At 43.0% G+C, this 19,958-nt stretch overlaps 1 long non-coding RNA gene across 1 annotated transcript; it reads left to right on the top strand.

Moving 5' to 3' along the window:
- The first annotated feature begins 693 nt into the window (after window positions 1-693).
- Window positions 694-19,958, top strand: LOC107131022 (uncharacterized). The gene is made up of 4 exons (XR_010578428.1): window positions 694-901; window positions 3,385-3,490; window positions 17,314-17,426; window positions 19,058-19,958. It is a non-coding gene; the product is annotated as an uncharacterized lncRNA (long non-coding RNA).

The following is a 19,958-nucleotide window of genomic DNA, read 5'->3' on the forward strand; positions in this document are numbered from 1 at the left end:
GTTCAAGCCGTTCTCCTGGCACAGCCTCCTGAGTAGCTGAGGTTACAGGTGTGTCCCACCATGCCCAGCTAATTTTTGTATTTTTGGTAGTGACGGGGCTTCACCATGTTGGCCAGACTGCTCTTGAACTCATCTCAGGTGATCCACCTGCCTTGGCTTCCCAAAGTGCTGAAATTACAGGCGTGAGCCGCCGTGCCTGGCTAGGAGTTGCTATTCTAAAATTAAATAGAACAGACTTTAAAACAATCAAAATTAAGTAGGATGATGAAGGCCATTACACAGTTATAAAGGGTACATTCCAACAAGAAGACTTACTTATTCCGAATACATATGCACCCAACATGGAGCAACCAGATTCGGAGGTACTTGGAAGGCTGAGATGGAAGAATCACTTGGGAGGTTGAGGCTGCAATAAACCGTGATTGCACCACTGCACTTCATCCTGGGCGACAGAGTGAGACTGTGTCCAAAAAAAAAAAAGGGGGGGGGGACTTCACAGCGGGAGGTCCACAAGAATGGGTTGGGGAGTTCCTGCTTCCTGGTGTCCCACAACCCACCCTTCTACACTACCTAGACTGGCCTGGGGTGATGCAAACCATGAGGCTGATCATCCTGCACTGTGTACTGTGACTGGCAGGGGGCGCTGAAGCAGCCTTTTCTGCCCCACGTGGTGCGCATGCGTGTTCTCACCACAGACGCTGCGTGTTGTGCGTGGCCTGGCGTCCATATTGAGTAGAAGGAGAGCCTCTCTGGTTCCTTCAGGACCTGCTTGAGGAGGCACCACAGCGGCGTGGGGATGACTTGGAGACTCGTCCTGGGGAAACAGCTCCTGTCTGTGGCCCTGACTGCTTAGGCGGGGGCTGCGTGCTACTCAGCTTCTCCCGGGCATTTTTTCTACATGGTGAGTACAAAAGCTTGTTTTCTGAAACGTTCCCTCTATTCTCATCTTCTCAATAGTTCTTGTCTTTCTCTTCTGGTATTCTGGTATTTGTCTTACCATGGGTTTTGTTCCCTGAGGGCTTTTGAGGGTGGCAAGTGTAGCAGACTGTGGTATTTTTAGGGTTTGAGGACTTTTTCTGAGGGAACCTGTCCCGTATAGATGGGGAGAGAGGAAAGCCCCAGGAGGAAGGGGAAGCCCGGCCCAGGTGGGAGTTGGGACCAGGCCTGGGTGTTTGGTGCCTCCTGTCCAGGCTTCAGACAGAGGAGAAAAGATCCCAGCGGCCTCCAGGATTTGATGAATTTTCAAATTTGCCTTCCCGCCATCGTGTCTGGGACTTTCATCCCCCACCCCTGGCCTTCAGGGAAGCCTGTGTCCCCTTCTGTCCCTCTGGGCACGACCACCTGACCGGGAGGGAGGGACACCCAGGTGCGAGCCTGACAGGGAGTTGTCCCTGGTGATGGCGATGCTGAGGACCTGGTTCTGTCCATGCTGCTCAGTGTTATTATGTCCCCTGTGCAGAAATGTCTGTGCTGGGCCCTGCCCAGTTTGGGGTTGATGATCTTGTTGTTGTTATTGCTGTTGAGCATTGTGAAGGTATTGCATATTTTTTATAACATCCCCTTAGGAGATACATGCTTCCCCGAAACTTTTTCCCCATTCGTAGGATTGGTTTTCATTTGGTTCACTGTTATCTTTCTGTACAGAAGCTTTCCAGTTGGGTGTAGCCCCACATGGTGGTTTTTGCTTTTGTTACCTATGATTCGCATTCCCAATTTAAACGATAAATATATTCACAAGCCATTCCATTCTCGATGAGGTTTTACCCTCTGCTGTCTTTTTTTTTTCCGTTTTTTCTTTTCCCTTTTCCAACCTGTGAGCCTAGATGCAAGTTGCCCCAAAAGTAAGTGCTCCACCAGCTCCCCCACCCCATTTTTTCTTACCGATGATGATGATGATGTATAATTTCAGGTCTTGTGTTTAGGTCTTCAATCCATTTTGAGTTGAATTTTGTGTATTCTATACCAGAAAGGTCCTATTTCATTATTTTTCATATAAACATTGGTTTTCTCAAAACCATTTAATGAAAAAAATCTCCTATCCCCATTGAAGTTTTGTGATCTCTGATACGGTTTTCATTTACTTTGGAAGTGTACCCAGTAGTGGGATTGCTGGATCATACGGTAGTTGCATTTTCAGTTTTTTTGAGGAATCTACCACTTTTTTTTTTTTTTTTTTTTTTTTTTTTGGTGGTGATGGACTCTCACTCTGTCGCCCAGGCTAGAGTGTAGTGGCACGATCTTGGCTCACTGCAATGTCCGCCTCCCGGGTTTAAGTGATTTTCCTGCCTCAGCCTCCTGAGTAGCTAGGACTACAGGCGCGTGCCACCACGCTCAGCTGATTTTTTGTATTTTTAGCAGAGACAGGGTTTCACCGTGTTAACCAGGATGGTCTTGATTTCCTGACCTGGTGACCCGCCTGCCATGGCCTCCCAAAGTGCTGAGATTACAAGCGTCAGCTGCCGCATGCGGCCTACAACTTTTTTCCATACTGTGTATCCTAAATTATCTTTACAGCAATAGTGTATAAGATTTCGCCTTTATCCAAATTCACACCAGCATTCTTTTTAATTTTTAAGATATTTTCAGTAATGTGTATTCCAGTAGGTGTGGGATGGTATCTGAATGTGGTTTTGGAGTACATTCTTTTCTGATGAATAATAACGTTGAGGACCTTTTTTCTTACGTGTTTGTGCATTTTATGTCGTTTATACAGCGATGTCTGTTGAGATTTTTGTCGAATTTTAGTTTGGATACGCATTTTTCATGCTACGTAGTATTTTTTTTTTCTGTGTACGTGTTCTATAACAACCAGTTATCACTTCTGTGATTCCCTCCTATTTTGTCCCAATCGTTTTCTTTTTTTTTTTTTTTTTTTTTTGAGACAGTCTCACTCTGTTCCCCAGACTGGCATGCGGTGGCGTGATCTCGGCTCACTGTAAACTCAACCTCATGGGTTCACGCCATTCTTCTGCCTCAGCCTCCGGAGTAACTGGGACTACAGGCACCCGCCAGCACACACCCGGCTAATTTTTTGTGTTTTTAGTAGGGACGGGGTTTCACCGTGTTAGCCAGGATAGTCTCAATCTCCTGACCTCGTGATCCGCCAGCGTCGACCTCCCGAAGTGCTGGGATTACAGGCGTGAGCCACTGCGCCCGGCTCATCTTTTTCTTTTTTGAGACAAGTCACCCTCACCCAAGCCGGAGCACAGTAGCAAATTACTTGAAATATTGGCCACCTTCAGCTTTGAAAGACAATTTGATATCATGAATTGTGAGTCTTCCAACTTAGTTTGCATTTTTCAGGATACCTTAGATGTTCAGGGCTGTTTGTGGTTCCATGTTAATATTAACATTGTGTATTTACACTTTTTTTTTTTTTTTTAGATGGAGTCTTGCTCTGTCACTAGGCTGAAGTGCAACCTCCACCTCCCGGGTTCAAGCAATTCCTCTGCCTCAGCCTCCTGAGTAGCTGCGACTAGCTGGGACTGAGGTACGCGCCCCCACGCCTGGCTAATTTTTTTTTTTGTATTTTAGTAGAGACAGGGTGTCATGTTGGCTAGGATGGTCTGAATCTCCTGACCTAGAGATCTGCCCACTTGGGCCTCCCAAAGTGCTGGGATTACAGGCGTGAGCCACCGCCCCCGCCCCCCCCCCTTTTTTTTTTTTTTTTTGAGACGGAGTCTCGCTCTGTCGCCCAGGCTAGAGTGCAGTGGTGTGATCTTGGCCACTGCAACCTCTGCCTCCCAGGTTCAAGTGATTCTTCTGTCTCAGCCTCCGAAGTAGCTCGGACTACAGGCATGGGCCATCATGCCCAACTAATTTTTGTATTTTTAGTAGAGACAGGGTTTCACCGTGTTTGCCAGGATGGTCTCGATCTCCTGACCTCGTGATTTGCCCGTCTCAGCCTCCCAAAGTTGTACGATTACAGGCGTGAGCCACTGCGCCTGGCCTATACTTGTTAAATGTTTTGTCTATAATAAGGCACATAAGCAGAGGGTATACTGGGACTTTTTTTCTTATCTGGTACTTTTTTGGTTTTGTTTCTGTTTGTTTTGAGACAGAGTTCAGCTCTGTTGCCCAGGCTGGAGTGCAGTGGCATGATCTTGGCTTTCTGCAACCTTTGTCTCCCAAGTTCAAGTGATTTTTGTGCCTTGGCCAACCAGGTACCTAGAATTACAAGTGTGTACTGCCATGCCCAGCTAATTTTTGTGTTTTTTAGTAGAGATCGGGTTTTGCTACGTTGGCCAGGCTGGTCTCGAACTTCTGGCCCCAGATGATCCGCCCACCTCAGCCTTCCAAGGTGCTGGGATTACACACATGAACCACCTTGCCCAGCCTCATCTGGGCCATTTTGATACATGTATATTTTGGGTGATAAATCAGGGTACTTAGCATAACTATTTCCTCATACAGGTATTTCTTTGTGGTGAGAACACTCAAAATTGTTCCCTTCTAGCTTTTTTTGAAAAATACAAACAATATTGTAACTAGAGTCACGAAGCTGTGGAACAGGACTCTAGAATGTGTTCCTCCTAACTAAATGTAACTTTGTTTCCATAACCAGTCCCTCCTATTTCCCCTCCTTCCCCAGCCTCAGGAGACCACTCCTGTTCTTTCTGCTTCCTGAAGGTTAAGTTTTTGGATTCAGTGTGAGTGAGGTCATGCAGTGTTTGTCTTTCTGTGCTTGGCTTATTTAACAGAATGTTTTCTAGGTTCATTAGTGTTGCCCTAAATGAAAATTGCATTATTTTTTATGGCTGGAGAATATGTCATTGTATGTATGTACTATATTTTCTTTATCCCTTCATCTGTAGGTGAACAGGTAGGCAGATTCCATCATCCTAGCTATTGTCAATAGTGATGTAATAGACATGGAAAGGCAGATGTCTGTTCAAAATCCTGGTTTGCTTTGACTGTATACCTAGTAGTGGGATGAATAGATCATATGGTATTGTACTTTCAGTTTTTTGAAGAATCTGCAACTGCTTTCCAGAGTGTATATAGTAATTGACCCTCCCGTAAACACTTCTTTTTTCCTGGAAATTGACACCAGCATTTGTGTTTGTATTTTTGTCATATTCATGTGAAATAGTGAGATGCTTTCTGCATATGGTTTTGATTTCCTTTTCATGCAAGATTAGGAGTGTTAACCACGTTTTCAGAAAGATAGAGTCAGTCTTATGTCTTTTTTGGCAAAAAGTTTATTCAGGCTCTTTGCCCAGTTTTGGATCGGTTCCTTGTTTCACTTTTGGTTAATTTTTTTTTTTTTTTTTTTTTTTTTTGCTAGTTACTAAGGTTAGTAGCTTGTGCCTTTTGGAAAACAATGCCTTATCAGCTGTATGTTTCCTCAAACTGTCTTCTCACGTTTAGGATGCTGTTCTTTCTTGTTTTTTTTCTCCTCCCCCTTCCCCTGCACCAGACTCCGATGGAGTCTTGCTCTGTTTCCCAGGCTGGAGTTGCAGTGGGGCAATCTTGGCTCACTGCAACCTCTGCCTCCTGAGTTCAAGCAATTCTCCCGTCTCAGCCTCCTGAGTAGCTGGGATTATAGGTGTGCACAACCATACCTGGATAATTTTTGTATTTTTACTAGAGCCAGGGTTTCACCATGTTGGCCAGGCTGGTCTCAAACTCCTGACCTCGTGAGCCCCCATGCCTGGTCTAGGATGCCTTTTCTTTGGATTCATTTGTTCTGTCCTACACAGAGGCGCTAATGTTGTCCTTAGTCTCTCATGTTTATATTTGTATTTGTTGGCAGTAATTTCAGTGTCCCATCCAAAAGAGATCGTTAAGCCATTTTATTGTCTGTGCGTATTTTTCCCCTAATTTTTCCTTTTCCTTTCTTTTTTTTTTTTTGGCAACCTGTGTGCACAGGGTGAAGCTTCCCCTAAATATACGCTTATCCCATGATTTCCCCTTGGAGTGTGTTGCTTTCCAGATTGAATTTAACTGTTTGATTTATTTTTCATAGGTTTTTGTGTATTGGACAACATAGGGCTATTTCAATCTCGTGCATGTGACTACCCAGTTTTCTCAACTGTTGTGCCTTTGGTGTGCTTTTGAAAAATGTGTGACCTAAATATAATTTTGGATTGATTACTTGGCTCCCTTATTTTGTCCATTCGATTGTCTTTTTTTTTTTTTTTTGAGATGGAGTCTCGCTCTGTCGCCCAAGCTGGAGAGCAGTGGCGCAATCTCGGCTGACTGCCAGCTCCACCTCCTGGGTTCACATCATTCTCCTGCCTCAGCCTCCCGAGTAGCTAGGACTACAGATGCCTGCCACGACGGCCGACTAATTTTTTGTATTTTTAGTAGAGACGGGGTCTTACCGTGTTAGCCAGGATGGTCTGGATCTCCTGACCTTGTGATCCGCCTGCCTCGGCCTCCCGAAGTGCTGGTATTACAGGCGTGAGCCACCACGTCCACCCCTTTTGGTTGTGTTTCTGTGTCCCCAGTGTCTGTTGTTTCCATCTTTATGTTCGAATGTATTCACTGTTTAGCTCCCACAACATGCAGTGTTTGGTTTTCCGTTCTTGCCTTGATTTGCTAAACATAATAATCCCCAGGTCTATCCATGCTGCTTAGGACATGATTGTGTGTTCTTCTTATGGCTGCGTAGTATTTTGTGGTGTCTATGCACCACATTTAAAAAAAAAAAAAGTTGAATCCTCTGTTGCTGGTCACCTAGGATGCTTCCACATCTTTGTTCTTGTGAATGGCACGGCCATGAATGCACGAGAGCATGTGTCTTTTTGATAGAAGGATTTACTGTCTTTTGGGTAGATACCAAGTAGTGGAATTGCTGGGTCTGAGGATAGTTCTGTTTTAAGTTCCTTGAGAATCTCCAAACTGGTTTCCACAGTGGAAACCTGTTTTCACATTCCCCAAGAGTGTAGCAGCGTTCCCTTTTCTTGGCCGCCTCGCCAGCATGTTGTTTTGACTTTGGAAAAATGGCCATTCTGACCAACGTGGGATGTTACCTCATTGTGTTTGTGAGTTGCATTTCACTGATGATTAGTGAGGTCATGCATTTTTTCATGTCGGTTGATCCCTTGAATGTGGTCTTTTTCTTTTTTCTTTTTTTTTTCTGAGACAACGTCTCACTCTATTGCCTGGACTGGAGCTGGAGTGCAGTGGCGCAGTCTTGGTTCACTGCAACCTCCGCCTCCTGGGTTCAAGTGATAATCCTGCCTCAGCTTCCTGAGTACCTGGGATTACAGGTGAGCACCACTGTGCCCAGCGAATTTTTGTATTTTGGGTAGAGACGGGGTTTCACCATATTGGCCAGGCTGGTCTCGAACTCCTGGCCTCAAGTGATGCACCTGCCTCAGCCTCTGAAAGTGCTGGGATTGCAGGCGTGAGCCACCGTGCTTAGTCTGTTTCCTTAAATTTCTTTACAAAAATTTACCCTATGGTAAAGGTGTACTACCAGAGGGTAGAATGAGACACTTTGGTCCACGGGTGCATTGTTTAGTGATGAAATCAGGGTATTTAGCATATCTGTTGCCTCATAGAGTTACTATTCCTTTGAGATGAAGACATTGAGAATTCTCTTTTCTGGTTTTCTTGAAAAGTACACTCTGATAACGTTAGACCTACTCACCCGCTGCTGTGGAATAGAACTACAGGTTTCATTTCTCTCATGGAATATGTAACTTTATTCCTGTTTCCAATCCCTGACTGTGCCCCACCTTTGAACCCCAACCCATGTTAAGAACAGGTATGCTTAACTAGTTCTATGCAATATGTTTTTTAGATTCCTCCAGAGTGAGACAATGCGATGTTTGTCTTTCTCTGTGTAGTTTATTTCTTCTCTTTTCTTTTTTCCTCTTTTTTTTATTTTTATTTTTATTTTTTGAGATCGTGTCTGGGTCTGGTTGTTAAAGCTGGAGTGCAGTGGTGTGATCTCGGCTCATTGTGTCCTTGACCTCCTGGGGCTGAGGTGATTCTCCCACGTCAGCTTCCTGATTAGCTGGGACTTTTGAGAAATGTCTCTTCAGGTTCATTGCCCAACTTTGGCTGGGTGACTTGGTTTTGCATGTTTCGCTTCTTAGTAGCATTAGTTTCTCGCGCATACCATGTAACAACCTGTTTGAGATAAATGATTCCTCATCATGCCCTCCCTATATGAAGAATGCTTAAGCTCCAAGAGGTTTTCATAGTGCCTGTATATTTCTCCCAACCGTGTATGAGAGTGTGTTTGCAGCTTCCTCCAGGGAATTTGTTTGAAATAATTGGTTTCTTTTAATTGTTCAAATTAGGATGAGTCTCTATCTGAGCGTGCTTTTCATTTACGGTTTAGAGATGACTGGTAATGTCGAGAACCACCCTTTTTACATGTTAGTGCATTGCACATTGTCTTTTTAGTAATGTCTGTTCAGGTTTGTGTCCCAGTTTTGGCTGGGTTACTTGGTTTTGTGTGTTTTCTCCTCAGTGATGTCTTAGTTTCAGATACATGATTCCTTATAATACCCTTTCTATCTGAAGAATGCCTTCTGAGTGTTGGTTGGTGCATTGATTTCTTTACTGTGTAGTATTTTTTCAGTTTTTTTTCTTTGTTTTTACTGGTTGATTATTATTTTAGTTTTCAGTGATGATCCTTTTTTTTTCTTTTTTTTTGAGATGGAGTCTCTCTGTTGTCCAGGCTGGAGTGTTGCTGCCATCTCGGCCCACTGCAAGCTCTGCCCCCCGGGTTCATGCCCTTCTCCTGCCTCACCCACTCATGTAGCTGGGACTACAGGCGCTTGCCACCACACCTGGCTAATTTGTTTTGTATTTTTAGTAGAGACAGGGTTTCACTGTGTTAACCAGAGTGTTCTTGATCTCCTGACCTCGTGATCCACCCACCTCTTGGCCTCCCAAAGTGCTGGGATTACAGGTGTGAGCCACACAGTGATTATTCTTGTAAGATACAGTCAATAATAAAAAGCAGAATTTTTGACTTCTATTACTGGAAGTGTTTTCCTTTTGTTGTTTCTCGAACTATTTAACATAGATTCAGGTTTTTCGAAACTTAAGCTCACTCTGTTTTCCTGTAGGCGTTTTATGCTTTTGAGTCATGTGTTTAGGTTTTAATTTGTGAGCCACAGCACCCAGCCTCGTTGCATCTTGTAGGCATTCTTTTGAGAAAAAATGTGTTGACTGCATACAGGTGTGCATTTAGGTACTGTTAATGTCCACAGGTGCATGGTTTCTTTTTATGCCTCTGCCATAGTCTTTGGGTAAGTAGAGCTTTTACCTGTAATTTGAAGATGAGTGTGAGGCCTCCAATCTGGTTTGTATTTCCTGGGTAGGATTGCTTTGCATATTCAGGGTCTTTGGTGGTTCCATGTGAATTTTTAGCTGTGTGTAGTTAACATTTTGTAACAAGTTTGGTTCATACCATATGTCCAGAATTAGTGGTGCAGTGGGACATTGTGATAATTGTATACCTTACATAAGGGTAGAATCAAGGAGTTTCTTGTGCCTGTGATCAGGTATAGGTCTTATATGTTTGAGGTGGGGAAACCAGTATCCTCCTTGGTAGCTATTTTGAGAAAGATACGACCATATTTTTAGGCGCAGTCGCCCTGCTGTGGAGTAGAATACCAGAATGTATTCCTCTCCTTTAACTCTCTGCATCCCTATTGCCAATCCTTGCCCATGTCCTCCCTTCCAGCCAGCCTGTGGTGACCACTACTGTATTTTCACCTTCAGTGAGTTAAATTTTTCAACTCCCACATGATTGAGAACATGCAGGTTGATCTTTCTCTTTTCTCTGCTTTTCGATTTGATTGAACATAGTATCTTGCAGCCATGTTGTGGGAAATGAAAAATGCCCTGAATTTTGATGGCTGAAAAGTATTCCATTGTGCCTGTGTCCTGGAAATTCTTCATCCCTTCATCTGTGGATGGACAGGTAGGTTGATTCCATCCTTTGGCTATTGTCAGTAGCGTGTCAAGAAAGAGGAGAAGGAAGCTTTGTCTCCAGCATACAAATTTCATTTGCTTTCCATGGAGAGCCATGGGTGGGATGATGACATTACAAGTTAGGCACAGGTTTAATTTGTTCAGGGACCTTCTACTGTTTTTCCTAGAGTGCATCCTAATTAAAGTTCCACCCAGTAGTGTATAAGATTATCCCTTTCTTTGTCTTATCACAAGCCTTTGCCTTATTTCAAACGCAGTCTTGCTTTTTGGCAATATTCATATCAGTTAGATTGAGATGGTGCCTGAGTGTGGTTTTCAGTTACATGTTTGAGATGAGTTGATCTCAAACAGTGATATTGAGAAACCCATTCTTTTACCTGGTTTTTTGTTTTTGTTTTTTGGAGACGGAGTTTCTCTCTTGTTGCCCAGGCTGGAGTGCAGTGGCGCCATCTCAGCTCACTGCAACCTTTGTCTCCTGTGTTTAAGCGATTCTCCCTCCTCAGCCTCCCGAGTAGCTGGGAGTATAGGTGTGTTCCCCCATACCTGGATAATTTTTGTGTTTTTAGTAGAGACAGGGTTTCACCATTTTGGCCACGCTGGTCTCAAATCCCTGACCTCAGGTGATCTGCCCTTGGCTATTGTGAGTAGTGCTTCACTCCACCTGGGAAGGCAGCTATGATTTCCATGTAGTTATTTCTCTGTCCATAAGTAGATACCCACTGTTGGAATTGCTAGAGGAAGTGGTAGCTAGCTTTGTGATTGTTTGGGAAGCTCCAAGTGGTTTTCGTAAGGTAATGGTGATTTCTCTCAACAGTGTGGAAGAGTATCTGTGTATGCAGGTTTCCCTGGGGCATTCGTTTGAAATAACTGGTTTTTATTTTTTGTTAGAATTAGAGTGAGTTTGTATCTGAGTGTGATTATCATTTACAGTTTAGAGATGACTAGCAGTGGTGAGAACCACCTTTTTTTGTCCTGTTAGTGAATTGCATATTGCCTTTTGAGTAATGTCTGTTTGTTCAGGTTTGTTGCCCAGTTTTGGCTAGGTTACTTGGTTTTGGGTGTTTTGCTCCTCAGTGGGGTGTTCGTTGCTCCCAAATGTGAGATAACAACCGCTTTTAGATACATGATTCCTCGTAATATCCTTTCTGTCTGAAGAATGCCTTCTGAGTGTTGGTTGGTGCATTGTTTTCTTTACTGTGCAGAACTTCTTCAGGTTGTTTTTTTTTATTTCTTGATTATTTTAGTTGTGATTTTTATTTTTGTTTTTCCTTTTTATTTTTTGAGACAGAGTCTCGCTCTGTTGCCCAGACTGGAGTAGGGTGTCACGATCTTGGCTCACTGCAACCTCCACGTCCCATGTTCGACCGATTCTGTTGTCTCAGCCTCCGGAGTAGCTGGGACTGCGGGTGTGTGCCACTACTCCCAGCTAATTTTTGTATTTTTAGTAGGCACAGGGTTTACCATGTTGGCTAGGCTGGTCTCCAAATCCTGACCTCAAGTGATCTGCCCGCCTTGGCCTCCCAAAGTCCTGGGTTTACAGGCGTGAGCCACCGTGCCTGGCTAGCAGTGACTGTTTTTGTAAGATAAGGTCAATAACGAAAACTAGAATTTTTGACTTCTATTGTTGGAAGTGGTTTTTTTTCTGTTTTTCTTTTTTTCTATTTGCTTTTACATCCTATGAGCTTAGATTCAGGTTTTCCTAAACTTAAGCTCACTCTGTGTTTTCCTGTAGCAGTTTTACGCTGTTAGGTCTTGTGTTTAGGGTTTAATGTATTTTGAGTTTATGTTTGTGTATTGTATAACAACAAGGTCTTATTTCATTGTTTTGTATGTGGCTATCCAGTCGTTTCAGACTGCTCAATTGAACAGACTGCTGACTCCTCATCTCATCTCTTTTCCCTCTGAGATGCAGTCCTACTCATGCTGTCACCCAGACTAGAGTGCAGTGGCGCGATCTCAGCTCTTCACAACATGTGCATCCTTGCTTCAAGAGATTCTCGTGCTTCATCTTCCCAAGTGGTTGGGATTGCTGGTGTGCACCACCACACCTGACTACTATTTTTTGTATTTTAACTAGAGATGGAATTTCACCATTTTGGCCAGGCTGACCTCAAGTGATCTGCCTGACTTGGTCTCCAAAAGCTCTGGGAGTACAGGTGTGAGCCACAGCACCCAGCCTCATTATATCTTCTAGGCGTTCCTTTGAAAAAAATGTGTTGACTGCATACAGGTGTGCGTTTAGGTTCTCTTATGTCCCTAAGTTCATGGATTCATTTTTATGCCGCTACTGTAGTCGTTGAATGAGTGGAGTATTTACATGTAGTTTGAAATTGGGGAATGTGCAGCTTCCTATTGAGTTTGTATTCCCTTGGATTGCTTTACATATTCAGGTTCTTTGGGTCTTTGGTGGTTCCATGGGAATTTCTAGCCATGTATCATTAGCATTCCATAAAACGTTTGTTTCATACTTTATGTCCAGAATTAGGGGTGCATTGGGACATTGTGATACTTGTTTGTATAGCTTGAGTATGGATAAAATCAGGGAGTTTCCCATGCCTCTGAGCACGTATAGGTTTAGTATCTTCGATGTGTGAACATTCAGTATCCTCCTTGGTAGCTCTTTTGAAAACGGCACGACCATGTTGTTAAGTATCGTCGCCCTGCTTTGGACTGGAATACCAGAATATATTCCTCTCCTGTAACTCTTTGTGTACCTAATCCTTGATGTCCTCTCCTCCACCTAGTCTGTGGTGACCACTGCTGTATTTTCACCTTCAGTGAGTTAAATTTTTCAGCTCCCACACAAGTGAGAACATGCAGGTTTGGTCTTTGTCTGCGTTTCTGATTTGATTGAACAGAATATCTCCAGGTGCAGCCATGTTGCTGGAAATGATAGGATTCCAGGAATTTTGATGGCCCAAAAGTATTCCACTGTGTCTGTGTACTAGAGATTCTTCATCCGTTCATCTGTGGATGGACACGGAGGCTGATTTCTTATCTTGGCTTTTGTGCATAGGGCTGAGTTCCACCTGAGATGACAGATCATCTCTTCCATGTCCTGATCATGTGCTCTGTGTATATACCTAGTAATAGAATTACTAGATAAAACGGTAGTTGTGGTTTTACGATTTCAAGGAACATCCAAGTGGTTTCTTTAGTGTGCATACTAGTTTACCATATCCCACCAGCTGTGGAGACAAGTTCCTCCTCTGAGAAGATTCTCACCATTGCTGACGCACACAAAAGTGTAAGTGAAAATCACACCAGATTTCATCTCGCTCTGGTTAGAATGAATACTACCAACATTTGATGGCAGTTTGTTTCTATAGAGTATACATTATACCCCCCTACACACACAACCCAAGGTGCAAGGGACATTTTGAGATATCTATATGTAGCATTATGATGAAATCATTGTATCTGGCATGTCTGTGATCTTCCATCATTATTTTATCTCTGTGGAGAGAATATTCAGAACCGTATTTTCCAGCTAATTTTGAAAAATTTTTCTAGATTCTGTTGAGCCTAGTCACCTAGTCAGCCTGCTGTGCAATAGAACACCAGAATGGATTCCTTGTATCTGAGCGTCACTCTGTACCCGTTACCAGTCCCTACCCAGGCTCTCTGCTCTCCCCAGCCTCCAGTCACCCCTACCGGAAGTTCTGCTTTTAAGAGACAATGTTTTCTGGATTCTATGTAGCTGATGTCATGCAGCGTGGGTCTCTCCCTGGCAGACTCGTTTCACCTAATTGTCTTCCGGGTTTCTCCAAGTGGTTGCAGACGACATGATTTCCTGAAGTGTTACAGCTGAAGTGTGTTTCCTTGTGTACATATACTGTGGTTCTTTTATCCCTTCGTCTGTGGATAGACAGGTAGGTTGATTCCACATCTTGGCTATTGTGACTAGTGCTTCAGGACACATGAAAAGGCAGATAACACAGGGATTTCATTTTCTCTAAACGTGTACCCAGTGGTGGGATTGTTATTGGAGTGGCAGTTGTACTTTTACCTTTTGTTGTTCGTTTTTTCTTTTAAAAAAAAAAAGACGGAGTCTTGCTCTTGTCGCCCAGGCTGGAGTGCAGTGGCGCGATTTCGGCTCAATGCAAGCTCCGCTTCCTGCGTTCAAGCGATTCTGCCGCTTCAGCCTCCCGAGTGGCTGGGAATCCAGGCACCTGCCACCACGCCTAATTTTTGTATTTGTAGTAGAGACAGGATTTCAGCATGTTGGTGAGGCTGGTCTTGAACTCCTGACCTCATGTGATCCCACCTGTCTCGGCCTCCCAAAGTGCTGAGATTACAGGTGTGAGCCACTGTGCCCGGCCTACCTTTTACTTTTTTAAGGAATTTCCAAAAGTTTTTGTAGTGTGTACATAATTTTCATTCCACGAAGTGTGTGGAAGATTTTTTTTTTTTTCCTGCAAGTCTACGCTGACCATTGCCTTCAACAATTTTGATTTTTGTCTTTTGTAATACTCATTCTAGGTAGAATTAGATGGTAACCGAGTATGGTTTTGATTCATGTTTTTGTAAGGATTAGTGATATTGAGGAACTGTCACCTGTGAGTCCATTTCTTGCCATCTTTTCACTCAGGTCTATTTAGATCCTTTTACTTGGATATTTGTTGTTTTTATTGTTGTTGTTTTTCACTTAGTAATATCACTTTATTGTATGTGTTAGATAACAACCTCTTTCAGGGTTAGGATTTTTTATTGTTTCTCTCAGTCTTTAGGATTCCTTTTTTTTGTTTCATTGTTTCCTTTTCCCTGTAGAATTTGTAAAGTGTCCCTAGTCGCATATGGTTATAGTTGCATATGTTAGCAGTGACTTTTGTATTCAACACTGCGCTTCCATGATAACAGAAAAACATGCGTGCGCGCACACACGCACAGAGCCAAGCCTTGCACTGTCTGTGGGTATAGTTTCCCTACCTTTTTTTTAGTGTTATGATGCTTTTTTACCTTTTGCAGCCTGTTTGCATAGATCAAGGGTTTCCTAAAATATACACCCACTCTCTTTTCTTATAGGACCTTTACAGTTTCAAGATTGAGTTTAGGTCTTCATTTTGTGTTGATTTTGTGTATCGTGCATTGTAAGGGTCCTATTTCAGTGTTTTTCCTGTGGATATTCAGTTTTTTCAAAATCGATAATTGAACCAGACTCTCCCTTTCCCATTGTATCTTTTTGGGGTTTTGAAAAATGTATTCCCTACACATCATGTTGGAAAAAGTATTTGGCTGCCTCATTGTGCCACTTAGGTCCTCGTTCTGTGTTTGTGACAGTCACGAATTGTTTGGAGAACTACAGATTGTTTTTTGATTGATTATTTTCTTTGGTTCTTACCTTGGATTTTTCTTTTAATGCTTTCTACTCTTATTATTACAGTTTAAAAGGTATATATGTAAGTTAGTTACATCTGTTGATTGCATGACCCTGAGACTTGGGGTCCCAACAATCCCGTAACCCAGGCAGTGAGCAGAGGGCCCACAGGGTGGGTCTTCAGCACACGCTCCCTCTCCCCTGTTTTTTTTATTGGTCTGTGGTCATTCCCGGTGTCTGTCGTTCTCTTCTTTATGTTTGAGCCCATTCAAAGTTTAGCTCCTGCTTATAAGTGAGAACATGTGGCATTTGGTTTTCTATTTGGGCCTTGGTTCACTTCTGACACTGGCCTGCAGTTTCCACCTTCTGTTGTCAGGTGATCCTCCCTGATAGTTCTACAGGTGCCCACCACCACATCCGGCTAATTTTTTTATTATTGTAGAGATGGGATCTCACCATTTTGCTCAGGCTGGTCTCAAATTCTGGACTGAAGTGATCCACCTGCCTTGGCTTCCCAAAGTGTTAGAATTACAGGTGTGAGCCACTGTGCCGGCCTCTCATGCACTGTTGATGGGTAGGTTGATTCCATGTCTTTAACATTGTGAATAATACTGCTATGAACATAACGAGTGCCTGTGTCTTTTGGATAGGAGGATTGATTTTTCTTTGGGTAGATGCACAGGAGAGGGCTTTCTGGGTGAGATGACAGTTCTGTTTTCAGCTCTTTGAGAAATCCCCAATCTGCTTTCAATGGTGTCTGTACTAGTTTTAATCCCCTCCCCTCCCCGAAAGCGTACCAGCGTTTCGTTTCCTCGGCTGCCTCGCCAGCATGTGTTCCTCGTCTGCGTGGTCCTCACCGTTGTGACCTCCATGGGATTACAACGTCTTGTAATGTTTTTGATTGGCAGCTCTCTGATAGTGAGTTTGAGCATGTTTTCCTACATGTTGGTTGCTTGTACATTGACTTTTAAGAAGTGTGTGTTCGCATCTCTTGTCTGTTTATTAATGGGATATTCCCTAGTTGACTTGTTGAAGGGCCTTGTAGATTCTGCATATTAGATGTTGTGCAGATGCACAGTTTGGGACCGTGTTCTCCCTTTGTGTGCACTGTTAACTCTGTTGGTAGTTTCTTTTGCTGTGCAGCAGCTCTTTCAGGTATTCGGTCTGACATGTCAATTTCTGTTTTTGTTGCCGTTACTCTTCAGGACTTAGCCATCTAAATGTTTTGCCAAAGCCTATGTGGAGAAGGATATTTCACAAGTTTTCTCATAAGATTTTAATAGTCTGAGAGGTTTTCCGTTGAAATTTTTCATTCATCTTGAGTTCCTCTTTGTGTCTGGTGAGAGGTAGGGGTCTAGTGTTACTCTTCTGCACATGGCTAGCCACTTACTTCAGCACCGTTGATTGAATAGGGTGTCCTTTTTCCTTTTCTTACTTTGGTGGATTCTGTGTTAGATCAGATAGTTTTCAGTGTGTGGGTTTACTTCTTGGTCCTGCCTTGTGTTCCACTGCTCTGTGTGGAGGCCGGTCCCTAGCTTTTCCATGAAATTTGAAATCAGGAAATGTGATGTGTCCAATGTAGTCTGGATGTCTCAGGATTGCAGAGGATGAAACTCAGGGTGCTTCATGGTCCCACATGAATATTAGCATCACCTGTTTCTATTTCTTGTAACAAATGTGTTGCATAGTAAAGGAACAATACAATGAGAGGGTAGAGTGGGGCATTATGGTTGATGCATACATTGTGAAATGATGAAATCAGGGTGCTTAGTGTTTCTGATACCTTTTCTCATTGTTTATTCCTTTATGGTGAGACCCTTTCAGTATTCTCCTTTCAAGCTGCTTTGAAAGTGATGTGCTGATACTGTTAACCCTGGTCACCCTGCACTGGAAGAGAACAACTGAATTTTCTTCCTCTCATTTCCCATTTACAATCCCTGCCCATTACTCCTCTTTTCCCCCAATCTCTGCAAACCAATATTGTGCTCGCCAGGTCTTTGAGATAGTTTCTCAGATTCTGCATGTGTGAGATGGCTCAAGGTTTGATTCTTTCCCCTCTTGTTCATTTAATTTACCATCATGTCCTCCAGGTGCAACCCTGTGGTTCCCCACGATAGGATTTCATTGTGGTTTTCTGTGTGAAGAGTATCCCGGTGTGTACATGTGGAGCAGCTTCTTTCTCCCTTCGTCTGTGGACAAGCAGGTAGGTTGATGCTTACACTGGCTCTTGGGAACAGTGCTGGAATCCACATGGGTGGGTAGATCTATGTTTGATGTCCTGATTTCAATGACATTGAGTGTATTCCTAGTAGTATAATTACCGGTTCAAATGGTAGTTGGAGTCTTTTAAGGTTTGGAGGAACCTCCAAGTGGTTTCTGGAGTGCGTGTGCTAGTTTACCTTCTCACGAACTGTGAAAGAGTGTCTCTCTGTGTCTCTCTCTGGAAACACACCAGCGTTTCCCTTTCATTCAGTGGTTTTTTTTTTTTTTCCTCTTTATTTTAATACTCATTCCAATTAGAATGAGATGGTGTCTAAGTGTGGTTTTGTTTTACATTTTGCTTGTGGTTAGTGATGTTTGCCAAGTTACTGTGAACTTGTTTCAATTTGACATGTAAGACTGGGCAACGGATCTGAAGACCTGAGATGGATGCACAGGTAAAAGTTTCTGAATCAACATTACTGATCCTCACGAGAAGTCAATCAGAACCACACTCAGATAGCATCTCTGGTGAGAATGAATGTTACCAAAATGGGACAGCAGTTTCATTGTCGTATAGTCTGTGTATAACCAGCGAGTGCAAGGCACAGTTTGATCTGTGTAAACATAGCATCATCATGAAGTCGCGGTGTCTGGCATCTCTGTGAGCTCCAGACTTATGATTTCTCTGTGGAGAGAATATTCACAACTGACCTTTGTAGCTGTTTTGAAAATTGTGGTTTTCTGTTCTTGCCTTTTGGCATAATGGCCTATGGCTCTGTCCAGGTTTCTGGTAAGGGCATGGATTTGTTTTTTATGGCTGTGTAGTGTTCTGTGGTGTGTATGTACCCATTTCCTTTCTCTGATCCACTGCTGATAGGCACCACGGCTGATTCCATGTCCTTACCATTGTGAGTAGTACTGCCGTGAACATGCAAGTGCATGTGTGTTTTGGATGGAAGGATTTTCCTTTCGATAGATCCTCAGGAGTGGGGTTGCAGCGTTGGGTGGTAGTTCTCTTTTACGTTCTTTGAGAAATATCCACACTGTGCTCTCCAGGGTGTCTGAACTAGTTTGCATTTCCCCCTACAGTGGACCTGCATTTCTTTGCTCATCTGCCCCACCAGCCTCTGTTGTTGTGGACTGTGTGTCATAATTGCCATTCTGACCAGTGTGAGATGGTATCTCAGTATGTTTCTGATTTGCATTTCTCTGATAATCAGTGAGATCGAGCATGTTTTTATTCTCATTGGTTACTGGTACACCTTCTTTTAAGTGTGTGTTCATGTCCCTTGCCCATTTACAAGTTGGGTTTTTTTTTTCTGATTTTATTTAAGCTCTTTACATAAATCCTGGTTATTAGACGTTTTTCAGATACATAGTTGAGGAATATGTTCCCTCATTCTATAGGCAATGTGTTGAGTCTGTTGGTTGTTTCTTGTTCTGTGCAGCAGCTCTTTTGTGTATTAGGTCCCACTTATCAGGAATTGTTTTTGTTGTCATTGCTTTTTGGGACTTGACATATAAATGCTTTGCCAAAACATCTGTCGAGAAGGGTATTTGCTAGATTCTCGTGCAGGATTTTTTTATAGTTTCAAGTCTTGGATTTTTATGTATTTTTGTGTTTATTTACAGACCGAGTCTCGCTGTGTCATACAGGCTGGAATGCAATGGAGCGATCTTGGCTCACTGCATCCTCCACCTTCGGGGTTCATGTGATTCTTGTGCATCAGTCTCCCAAGTAACTGGGAGTACAGGTACGTGCCACCATACCCGGCTTAGTTTTGCTTTTTAAGTAGACAGGGTTTCACCATGTCAGCCAGGGTGGTCTCGAACTTTCTGACCTCAAGTCATCCACCTGCTTTGGCCTCCCAGAGTGCATGGATTCCAGGCATGAGCCACCACACCCAGCCCAGGATTTTGCATTTCAATCTTTGATTCAAGTTGAGTTGCTTTCTGTACATGGTGAGACACGGGCCCAGTGTTATTTCTTCTGCATCTAGGTAGCCACTGATCCCAACACCACTTACTGATAGGGAATCCTTTCTCCATTGCTTATTTTTGTTGTTTTATTTTCAAGTATCAGATGATTTCAGGTGTTCAGGTTTGTATCTGGGTCTTCTAATCTGTTCCACTGTTCTGTGTAAGCGGGTGCCCAGCTTTTTAGTGAAAATGCCTAGCCGTTACATTGTGAGTGTTTTCTTAGAGTATTTCCTTTGTTTTAATTTTTTAAAAATACCTTTAGCAGCCTACGTGCATGTATTACTTTTCGAAAATACATGCGCACCTTATGTTTTGTAGTAGTTTTGTGGTGTCAGAATTGAGTTTTAGGCCTTTAACATATTTTGCATTGATTTTTGTGTTGGCATGACATAACGGTCCTATTTCAGTGTTTTGCTTCTGAATGTTCAGTCTACTCAGAATCATCTATTGAACAGGCGGTCTTTTGCCCATTGTGTCTTTTTGGTGTTCTTTTGAAAAATGTGTTCACTGTATGTAATTGGGGTTGTGTATTTGGTTTACTGATTCTGTCCAG

Source organism: Macaca fascicularis, chromosome 10, assembly GCF_037993035.2.
Source record: "Macaca fascicularis isolate 582-1 chromosome 10, T2T-MFA8v1.1".
Lineage (NCBI taxonomy): Eukaryota > Metazoa > Chordata > Mammalia > Primates > Cercopithecidae > Macaca > Macaca fascicularis.